A 12,637-nucleotide genomic window follows, 5' to 3' on the forward strand; every position below is an offset into this window, starting at 1 on the left:
AAAAAAAAAAAAAAAAAAAAAAAAAAAGAAAGATGGAAGCCTACTTTCAAGACTACTTTCAAGATAATGAACTTTTTGATGAGAAAAGCGCTTTATTGACAATGACTTGCAACATGGATGTAATAGTCTGGAGTAGATGTTTAATATATATTTATTAGGTCAGAAGCCCTGTGACAGGTGAGTTAGAGCATGGGTCTCACAGTTTCACAAAGACCAGACCACTATCCTAATAAACAATGTTTATTAGGACTTGATCCAAGTGCAAACAGGTCACCAAATGTCCATAGAAGCAATCCTAATTTTGAGTATGTTTTTAGTTATTGAAATTATAGTCAGTACTAAAACCTGTATCTGAATTTTACTCCTTCAGAATTATATTCTTTAGATGGCAGTGTTTCAAATACTTATAGGCAGCTGGCTTGCCTTTTTCCCTCTGCTGCAAATCTTTTCAAGGTGGCATATTTTAGTTATTTCTACTGTTCCGCACACATCCCAGTTTCTGGGCTCCACAGCCGTGTGTGACTTCTGACAGACACCTTGAATCTGTTTGATCAACTTGTTCATACAAAAGCATGGGCGCTCAGGTCGAGTGGTTTTCTTGGAGAACTGGTAAATGTGGATATAGAGTACTCAGAATGTGCCTTCACAATGACTGAGGAAAAATTTACAGCCGAGGTACAGTGCTGTAGACTCCCCACCCTACTAGTTACCACATGGTTGTGGGCTTGAGCCAGCCATGTCTGGCCAGATCAGCCATTCACGCGGCTCCTTGGAGGCACCCTTTGTTTCAAATTGTTTCTGGCTTACCTCAAATAGGGAATTGTGATATAAATCATTATTTTCAGGTTAATTTACTTGAGATTCATGTGAAAAAGTAGTGGAATAACACAAAAAAATATAGGTGGAAGGGAGACATTTACTCGTAGGACAGACTTTTTTACATTCTTTTTCTTTCAGAATTTATTCATCAATAAGTTATTTAGTAGAATTAAGAAAGTCTGGATAGTAAATTAAAGTAGGCTAGCAAATAATAGCAATAAAATTTCAAGTGTTTATAGGCATGAAGTATTCCACGTAATCAAAGCTTCATTATAGCTTTGGGCCTTGTGGAAGTGTAATCAAATGTTACATTTTTACTTTTGGAAATGTGATGAAAAGAACATTTAATAAATAACATAAATAAAAATATTATCTTGTTTTCTATACCTTTAGTCAATTAACACATTATATTGTCACTATAAAAATTCTATATAAGAGAAAGCAAATTGGTTGAGTGCTTAGAAGTCTTAGAGTATATTCTATGTGTCAGAACATAGCTACCTACATAAATAAATGAAGATAACCAGATATGCAATCAGTTACTTTTGTCTGAAGCTGATATATACTATAGTCATAAATGTGAATGAAATTATGCAGTTTTTCAGGAATTTTGGTTGTTTCCCCTTTTTTCAAATGTCTTCTTCGGGTTTCAGCAGGATTCTGTGAAAGAGATAAAACCTAGCAAATGTTGATGAGAAAGTAATGATGAGCATTATGGTGACAAATGAATAAAAACTGGAAGAGGAGCCTGGACAGAGGCTAAACAACAGGCATGGTGAAGCAGCTCTGCATTACAGGAGCGTAGAGTGTGTCTTCTCAGAACTGAAGACAGTAAACAACAACTAGTCACATACGAGTCAGCCTTCTGCAGACTTGAAGCTGGCCATAGTAACCCCATTCTAGTCAGCAGGGGCTGTTAATGTCATAGTCCTGGTGATAAGAAACGAGGATCTCCCACCAGCTATGGAGGAGTACACCCTTCACCCCACATTCTCTCCAGCATAAGCTGTCATCAGTGTTTTTTATCTTGTCCATTCTTACAAGATGGTGTAAGATGGAGCCTCAGTGTTGGCCAAGATTTCTCATTCATTTCCCAGCCACCTAGAGCAAAAATATCACACAGAAACTACATTAATTACAACACTGCTTAGCCTATTAGCTCATACTTCTTATTGACTATCTCTTACATCTTAAATTAACCCATTTCTATCAATTTATGTATCACCACAAGGCTGTGGCCTACTGGTAGGCATCTTTCTCCTATGGCAGCTACATGGTGTCTGCCTCCTTCGACAGCTACATGGCATTTCCCTGACTCTGCCTACTCTCTCTATATCTCTGCTCAGATTTCCCACCTGGTTATATTCTGCCCTGACATAGGCCCAAAGTAGATTTTTTATTAACCAATGATAATAAGACATATTCTCAGCATACAGAGGGGAATCCCACATCACCTTAGAGAGTTGTTTTGATATGCATTTCTTTGATGGCTAAGGATGTTGAGTATTTCTGTGTCTTTCAGCCATTTTAGATTCTTCTGTTAAGAGTTCTCTGTTTAGGTCTATATCCCATTTTTTATTGGATTGTTTGTTCTCTTGATGACCAATTTCTTGAGTTCTTTGTATATTTTTGAGCTCAGACCTGTATCTGATGTAGGGTTGGTGAAGATCTTTTCTCATTCTGTAGGCTGCCAATTTGTCTTGTACAAAACTGGTACAGCCACTTTGGAAATCAGTATGGCAATTTCTCAGAAAACTAGGAAGCAACCTACCTCAAGATCCAGCGATGTCATTTTGGGGCATATACCCAAAGGATGCTCAATCATACCACAAAGACGTGTTCAACTATATTCATAGCAGTATTTATTTGTCATAATCAGAACCTAGAAACAACCTAAATGCCCCTTGACCAAAGAATGAATAAATAGATGATGTGGTACAAGCCGGGCGGTGGTGGCACATGCCTTTAATCCCAGCACACAAGAGACAGAGGCAGGTAAATCTCTGTGAGTTTGAGGCCAGTCTGGTCTACAAGAGCTAGTTCCAGGATAGGCTCTAAAACTACAGTGAAACCCTGTCTCAAAAAAATGGAGAAGAGGGAGAGACAGAGAGAGAGAAGATGTGGTACATTTATACAATGATGTAATACACAGAAGAAAAAATAATAACTTCTTGAAATTTGCAGACAAATGGATAAATCTTGAAAACATCATATTGAGTGAGATAACCCAGACCCAGAAAGAAAAATATAATATGTACTCACTCATAAGTGACTTTTAGACAAAAAGCAGCCTACAATTCAAAATCTCAGAGAATCTAGACAACAGAGAGGACCTTAAGAGAGACTTACATGGATCTAATCTACATGGGAAGTAGAAAAAGACAAGATCTCCTGAGTAAATTGGGAGCATGGAGATCATGGGAGAGGGCAGAAAAAGAGGAGAGAGGAAGAGAGGAATGGAGAAAAATATATAACAGTAAAAAAAATAAAATAAGAAATAAAGATCTACATTTTGTATAGAGAGTGAGGAACAGATTTTAGATATACTGCAAAACTAAAATAATAAAATGAATAGTTGATTGGCTGTGAAAAGGAATAATAATTACCTTCACTGATTTTCACAGGGAGATGGGCACTTCTCTTGGCATGCATAGTCTCACTTGTTCTTTGTGAGTCAGAACCTCCTATGGTTCCATTTTGAAAACAAGTTAACTGAGGCTGTGGCAGGTTTATAGTCTGTGAGATGGAAAAAATCAACACTGTTTTACTGCTGGGGATCAAGCAAGAATGGCGTGTCTGCTAAGCTGACAACATATCCCTGTCCTACATCCCTGCCCTGATCAAGCAAGATTCAAACCTATGAAGTTGGAATTCAGAGACTTTATCTATTAATTTACATATTTAGAAGTAGTAAAGTAGTAAAAATTAGTATTTTAATGTTAAACAAAAATATTGATTTGTTCTGAAACTGTAAAATGGCCTCATATAGTTTCAAAATTAGTAGATGTTGATGAAATAGCCTATCAATCATAAATTTAATGGCAGAAACCTATACATGCTATATTATCCTTTGCTTTCCAAATTGGAAGTTGGAAGTGGATTATCAATGGAAATCTAAAACCAGTGTGGCTGCGTTCTCCTAGGAAGCCTCCCCCCAAATCCATTTCCTTGGTTTTTCCATGCTGTGGAAGCAGAGCATCCATTGGCTTGTGACCTACTCCCATCTTCAAAGCCAGCAGCAGTCACTGTGCCTTACTGCAGTGCAGAATCTCCCTATCCTCCCATTCAAAAAGATCTTTGCAATCCACTGGACTCTTGAGGATTTTCTATTTTAATATCCCTAGGGTCAGCTGAGTAGATAGTCGTGACTTTTATCTTCCAATTTAATTTCTCCTTACTATGTAACACAGTAATCTACTCACAGATTCAAGCAGTTGAGGCATGCATACTCTGATTATGCTGCTGATTACAATTGTTACAATTATCTGATGGTAGTTATGAGATTAGATAAATTATGTCTGTCCTTTGTCAACAAACATCATTTGCTGTGGAAAGCTTACATGCCTTCGATCATAGGAACACAGAGATCATGGTCAATGCTGCACACACTAAATTTTGCGTACTGCTTAGGAAAAATCTTCAGATGGTCAAACTGTCAAATACCTTTTCTTGAAAGTCATTACCTTTGTTTGCAACTCCTCTGGTAGTTCTGTCTTGCTGCTTAGGTGACAGTAGCCAAGCTGGCTAAAAGCAAGGTGCTCCTCAAAAAACTCAGCATCTTGTTGGTCAAGGGAGTCCAAGAGACCCCCGCCACACACACACACACACACACACACACACACACACACACACTAATACCCAAACAATACAGGCCATTGCTGTTAACTTCTGTGCTTTGGGAGAAAAGAGGGGTGGCCCTATTGCTGTAGACACTGCACAATTTGGACACAGGTTTTGGAGGAAATGATCTAGATCTGCCATGGAAAACCATTTACTGAGAACTACCTCTCAGAGTTTCAGAAGGAGTCATGTAAACTGTCGAGAAGGCAATCAATTGTCCTGTCTAGCTGTGTGCCTTAGTTAGGGTTTCTACCGCTGTGAGAAGACTCCATGACTACAACAACTCTGAGAAATGAAAACATTTAACTGGGACTACATCCAGAGGTTTAATCCATTGTCATCATGGTACGAAGCATGGCAGCATGAAGGGAGACATGTGCTCTGAGTTTTACATTCCAATCCGCAGGCCGCAGTCAGAGAGTGTGAGCCATGTGAGTCTGGCTTGAGCTTCCGAAACCTCAAAGCCCACCCCCATGAATCACTTCCTCCAACAAGGCCACACCTACTCCAACAAGGTCACAAGCCCTAATCCTTTCAAATAATGCTACTCCCTATGATCCTATGGGAGACATATTCATTCCACCAACTACACCATAACACCAATCAATGGCATCAATGACTAGCAATGTAGTATGTTCCAGAACATGTCAGAGTGGCACTTACATTCTGAAAGTAACCATCAACCAGTTTGACTGAAGGCCCTCACCATACAAGGGAATTCATGAATGGCACTGTATGTGCCTGAGGAGGTGTTGGAATATATGGGAGAACTTGGTACTAGTCGTTTCCTTACTCTTGTTCTCTAGCTGTGTATCTATACGTTTATCCTCAGAACACAAAAAAGTGCAGCTCTCTACCCTCTTCACAGAGACATTATTTTTGCACAAGATGGAGATCATTACAGAAAGCCACCACTGGTCAAAATGCAGAAATCAACTGACTGGGATTCCTCAAACAAAATCAATACATTTACAGTATAACCCCTACATATAATGCTCTGGAAACATCAAGAAGAGCAGGGGGAATAAGAACCACCAAGCTACAGCTTGGTATCACATCCATTCATTTACTGACAAAAATGTTATGTTCAATTACAAGTGAGGGTGACTGATTGACAGTTGAGGTGGTTTGTAGCATGAAATCATGAACTGAAACGGGATTTGCACTCATTTTTTCCCTTATTGGTTCCATGAATTTTATGCTAATATTAATCTTCTTTGTAACATTTTAGTAACACAATCTAAGTTAGGGATTGTCGAGTTATTTGGGTGTTCTTTCTAAAGTGGAAGACACTTCAGAGCAATTCGTGTTTGTGGATTTATAGCCTAAACTCAAGCAATTGATTGTCACCGAAGGTCAACTGTAAGTGCCTAGTCTTCAGAACTAAAGAAGCATTGGGAACCCAGTACACTATAAAAATTTAAACCGTTTCTCAACAGAGAAATCCATTCTGTTTAGAGATAATACCTTTTACATTGTATCAAGGAGAACACAGAGTTCTCAAGACATCTCCTAATCTCTATTCTGTTTCTGTGTAACTATTTTATATTATACAGGACACTGCTTAGATGTGTCCATTTATCAAAAACTCTAATAACATATACCTCAGGTAGTTTTTCTTTGTTTATCATTTTTCTTGATACTTATATAAAAGTTTTATAAAGGTAAACTTTATTGTGAAAACTGGAACAGAAGTTTACTAGGTTTTAACAGTTCATAAACCAGGTCAATAATGCATATTTTTATTTAAGTCTAATTTTATTAGTAATATCTTCTTATTTCTTTCAATAATACAGTTATCATTGGGAAAACTTCCATATGTTTAATTCTTTATAGCTGTCTTTTTGCCTGCACATTATACAAAGGTATTTGTGTGTGTATATGTGTGAGTGTTTACACATCTTGTTAAAGAAATGCTTAAACTTTAACTATTTGGAATTAAATTTTAAGTATCACTTAAAATATAAATAACTATTTAAATTTGGGAATGTTTTTTTTCATAATAAAATCTATAGCTTTGGATTTTGGTTGTTGAATGTATTCTAATATTATGTGAAAGGGAATCTTTGGTTCATTTATCCAATTAATAAATATGATCTTTATGTCTATTATGTGCCAGAAGTGATGAAATCCACATCGTCACAGATGACAGGTCTAGAAAATTATCATAGACAGATGTATATACAACACACATTGGATGGAAAATTCAAGTTTACAAATGCTAAGACATAAAACAGAAAGGATGGAGAGAGACTAAGAGCACTAAGGAGAATGTGGCATCAGGAAGAAAGCCTTCCAGTCAGAATCAGAACACTGACTGTGGAGGGAAGATGTAGTGTGGATTTCAAAGTAGGAGCAGCCACCATTCCGCTGGTAGAAGTTTCCAATGGAGAAATACAATGAATGAAGCCTCCCTGATAGAGAAATTATCAGCAGAAAGGCAAAAACTAGAGACCCTTAATAAATAAGACAGATTAGATAAGATGGGATTGAACACTGATAAAAATGGTAATATTGTATTCTAAGTCTTAGAAACTAAGAGAAACAGAGATCATAAAGGGGAGGAGTGCACAGAGTTGGTATTTGGGGGCATTTTGTATTTGTTTTGCTTGTTTATTTTTTGAGTACTCACTCTGCACCCCAGGGAGCCTGGAATTTACTATGTGAGCACAAGCTCACAGTGCATGTCACTGGAGGCACACCAGCACACCCGGTGGGTGTGCACTTTTATCAACCAGTCACAGTCTCCAACACCAACCTGGGTACTACTCTGGATTAAATGGAGAAATTATGATACAGGGTTATCTTTTTAAACTCTAGTGTGTGAACTTCAGTGAAATGCAGACTGTATTTCACAGGTCTTCAGGGGGACCTGCAATTCTAAGTTTCTAACAAATGTTCATGGATTAAGGATGTCAATCTAATATGATTGACTTTTAGTGACTGTAATTTTTTAAGTTGAAATTAAAAGTAATAAATTGTAACTTAATTTCTTCAGAGACATGTACAACATTTCAATGCAAAAGAAGCCACCGAATAAATACTAAATATTTTTACCACTTTAGAATAATACTCTATAGTACTAAATTACAAGAGTATTGAAAATTTAAAGAGAAAATAATAGTACTTTGAACAATGCCGATAGAAATATGACCAAGTATATTGATAGGAACAATAGACTTAGCCTAATCATAATACACTTTCTCCTAATCAGGAGAAAGAAAGAGGACAGACTGATGCTGACGTTGTTGGATGACATTGGAAGTATGTAAGAGAACAGGAGTAAGCTGAGACCTGATGGATTCTGTTTAGAATACCTTGAGATACCAGTGCCCATGAAACATGCAGAATGAATATACAGTTGACTATCAGGATTGGAATTTAAGAGATGGTGAGATATAAAAATATAAAACTGCAAAATATTTTAATAAGGAACCATGTTATAATAATAACTGAATTCACATAATCTTTAGACCTTCTCTAGAGGATCATGGGCAGAGAAGGGCAGGTAATAAGCACATTAAATATTTTCACTAAGATAAACATCACATAAGATAAAATCAAGAGTTGCAAAGCACATAATTCAGCAATGCTTTGTAAGTTCATGATGCTGAACAACCATCGTCTTTCTAGATTCTAGATGCAAAGCACATTTGTCCCCAAAGGGTTCTCAGCACCTACTGAGTGATCCCTCTCATGTCCCTGCTGATTTAACTCTTGGCTACTATCTTACTTTTTTGTCTTTTTGTATCTGTTCTAAATATTTAATGTAAATAGTATATTTAAATATTTCACTTTCATATGTACTTTCGAGGTCACATAAGTAGTATTATGTAAGGGAACCTCAGTAAGTTCTATGAATGAGTAATGTTTCATTGAATATATGCACTACAGTTTAGTTTCAAATTCTAAGATCTCACAGGCAATGACTCAAAAGGTGATAGTTGGACTTCAGTGGCTTGTAGATCACAGAGTATAGAACCAAGCATGTCTATGACTGGGTGAGAACAAAAATGAAAATCCAGGGGTGATATCCTTGGCAACTTAAAGAACAGGAAAGACAGCTCAGCATCTGAGCACACTTGTGGTCAATCATAAGGATGGGAGTTTGGGCTCCAGCACCCACATCTGGTGGCTCACGAATGCCTGAACTCTGGCTCCTAGCAGTGTGATGTTCTTTTCTGGACCCTGACAGTTCCTGGAAACACACACATAGGGTCACGCATCCACACACACAAGAATACAATAGAAATAAACATCTTTAAATCACAAATAAAGACAACCTAGATAGTTACCGAAAGGACAGGTGGGAGGGAGAGGAAGGGAGGGAGAGAAAGAGGGAAAGATAGAGAACAAAAAGAATGAAATGAAACATGGTCACATGCCGAGTATCAAGGAGGGGAGGAACACAAAGTTGTCCTGTGAACTAAGAAAAATCACTATCATTGTTCAAAATGATTTAATATATGATGGGTAAATCCAGACAAGGAGAAATTAGGAATGTGGATCTACAACGCTTTTAAGAGAATTGATATTAATGGAGAATGACATTTAAGTATTGTTTTTAGATGGACGTTTACTAAGTAAGAACATTTTTGAAGGTGTGTACTAATAGATTGTTTTTATGTCTAAGAAAAGAATAAATATGAAGATATTAATGATAATGATGGGACAGGTGGCGAATAAACAGCACATGTAAATAGAAAGAAGTTCAGGGCTCAGAGGGAGGAAATGGCCATAGACAAAAGATGACAATCTGCTTCCCCTAGACAGGGAGGAGGTAACAAGCACTGATGTGGGCTCCATTGCAGACAGAAGCAAATGGGAAGCATTACAGAAGATATTTCTACCTTACTGACTCAAAAATATATATTTAAAATAGAAAAATAAATATATGCAGATATTAGATGAGCTGGAAAGGAAAAAGACATAAATCATCACAGAGAGTCAAAGTCAGAAAGACAAAGGACTCTGAAGATAGGCTAGGCAATTCAGAGATGACAGTAGGTGACAGAAGACACAGATGGTGGCCAACTATCTAGGTACAGTCATTTTCACACAGTAGGCAGTGAAACCTGGACTGATGATTGCTTGAAATGGAAGCATCAGATAGCTACATTGATCTATATTGATTGATCCATGGTTGCAGTCTTACTGAGTCGATATGAGCGCCAAAGCAGACAGAAAGCATCTGGAAAAGATGATTAAATAGCAATTAAAAGAAGGAATGTTTGAATCTAGATAAGGAACAAAATGATTCCATAAAAGAACATAGAGCTGAGGAGAAGTAAGGATCTTCAGGAAGTAGATCACTGAAGTGATAGACTTGCCAGGTAGTAGTTTAGGATGTTTAATTACGATCTTGTTACATATGATCACAAGGCAAGGTTGGGCATGGACTGATGGCTAATTTCAATGAAATGAAAGCCAGTGGTGCTGAAAAAGCCCAGGATTTCAAGAGAGAGATATTGACTACAGAGCTACTGAGATAATCCAAGAGATCCATATAATTGGGATTAAAGAGCTACTGAGATAATCCAAGAGGTCCATACAATTGGGATTAAAGGAAGAAAGGCCTGGGCTGAAGAGATGGCTCAGAGGTTAAGAGAACTGACTGTTGTTCCGGAGGTCTTGAGTTCAATTCCCAGCAACCACATGATGGCTCACAACCATCTATAATAAGATCTTGTGCCCAGAACACTATATACACAATAAATATTTTTTTTTAAAAAAAAAAGGCCTGGTTCTAAAGTTTTGCCTCAAGGGTAAGTGTTATTAGGCCAGGAGACTGTAGTTACTAGGAGAACAGGAGGGAGATGTTTCTGGATGATGGAAACCACCTGTGCCAGTGAATCCTACATGTATCTAAAGAACAAGGAGAATGGTGGCACTGAAGGGCCAGAGGGTTAACTCAGTTGGGAAATTCCAGGCTACAAAAGAAGGAAGTCATGAATTCCATCTACAGCACTCATACAAAAACCCAGGCATGATGGTGCACACTCTAATCACAGGGCCAAGAGGCAGAGGTGAGGAAATCCTCTCCCTTTACTTGCCAGTCATCCTTGCTGAGCTGGTGAGCCCTAGGTCCCAGTGAGGGACGCTATTTGGAATGACAGAACGTATCATTCCACTACTCATGCAGAACAATGTTCAGGGTTAGCCTCTGGTCGCTAAGTGCATCGGCACACACATGAACACCACACACACACACACACACACACACACGCGCGCGCGCATACAAAGGCGTAAAAGAGCCATGACAGCAATATATATTTGTGAGAACAGAACTGAAGCATTCACCATATCTATCAGCATGCACAAAACTCAAGTCCAAATGGAGCAGAGACCTCAACATAAAGCCAGCCAAACTAACCTCCTAGAAGAGAAAGTAGGAAGTCCACTTGAACACATTAGCACAGGAGACCACTTCCTAAGTATAATCCTAGGGGCACAGACACTGAGAGAAACAATTAATAAACAGGACCTCCTGAAACTGAGAAGCTTCTGTAAAACAAAGGACATGGTCAACAAGACAAAACAGCAGGCTACAGAATGGGAAAAGATTTTCAACAACCCCACATCAGACAAAGGGCTGATCCCCAAATTATACAAAGAACTCAAGAAATTGGTCATCAAAGGAACAAATAATCCAATAAAAAATGGGGTACAGACCTAAACAGAGAACTCTCAACAGAGGAATCTAAAATGACTGAAAGACACTTAAGGAAATGCTCAATATCCCTAGCCATCAGAGAAATACAAATCAAAAGAGCTCTGAGATTTCATCTTATACCTATAAGAATGGCCAAAATCAAAAACAATGATGAGAACATATGCTGGAGAGGATGTAGGATAAATGGAACACTCATCCATTGCTGGTAGGAGTGCAAACTGGTAGAGCTGCTTTAGACTTCAGTATGGCGATTTCTCAGAAAATTAGGAAACAACCTTCCTCAAGACCCAGCAATACACTTTCGGGTATATACCCAAAGGAAACTCAATCATACCACAAGGATATGTGTTCAACTATGTTCATAGCAGCATTGTTTACCACAGCTAGAACCTGTAAACAACCTAAATGCCCTCACCGGAAGGATGGATAAGAAAAGTGGGGTACATTTACACAATGGAGCACTACACAGTGGAAAAATAGTGCAGGCAAATGAATGGATCAAGAAAACATCATATTGAGTGAGGCAACCCAGACCCAGAAAGACAAATTTCACATGTACTCACTCATAAATGGCTTTTAGACATAAAGCAAAAAAAAAAAAAAAAAACAACTTGCCTACAATTCGCAATCCCAGAGAACCTAGACAACAAAGAGGAACCTAAGAGAGACATACATGGAAAGTAGACAAAGACAAGATTTCCTGAGCAAATTTTGAACATGGGGACCATGAGAGAAGTTAGAAGGGGAGGGGAGAGAAAGGGAGGAGAGCAGAGAAAAATATATAGTTCAATAAAGACAATTTAAAAAAAGAAAATTACACACACACACAAAAGATTCCAGTACTTCCTTTCCTTTATTTTTATACAAAATGGACGAGAGTTAATTTTATACCTGTTGACCATCATGAAAGTCCTAGATGTCCTGCCTTCCCCTATGACCCTCTCATCTTTGAACATTAACATTCCTGGTAGCAGAACTGACTGGCAGCATTTGTGGCTCCTTCTGACTCGCATGACCTCTTACTGAGCTAAGACTATAGTTTGCACTTTCCTCTGTTTACATTTTGGGTTTTTCGTGCCTCTTTGTAAAATTCAGCTCTGTCTCTATCTCTTGTCCCTTTTTTGATTCCATGCTTGTTCTTCCAAAATCATCACTGCCTCTGTCATTTATTTTTGTTTCGCTCACAAAGATTTTTTTGTTTTTGAAAACCAAAGCTAATCCTTTGAGCGACTATTAGGATTGTGGCTCATGGTGACAGATGCGGGGACAAACATGTTGAAGGTGGCATTTCCTTGTATAGAGGGC

This window comes from Microtus ochrogaster, chromosome 24 (genome assembly GCF_000317375.1).
Source record: "Microtus ochrogaster isolate Prairie Vole_2 chromosome 24, MicOch1.0, whole genome shotgun sequence".
Lineage (NCBI taxonomy): Eukaryota > Metazoa > Chordata > Mammalia > Rodentia > Cricetidae > Microtus > Microtus ochrogaster.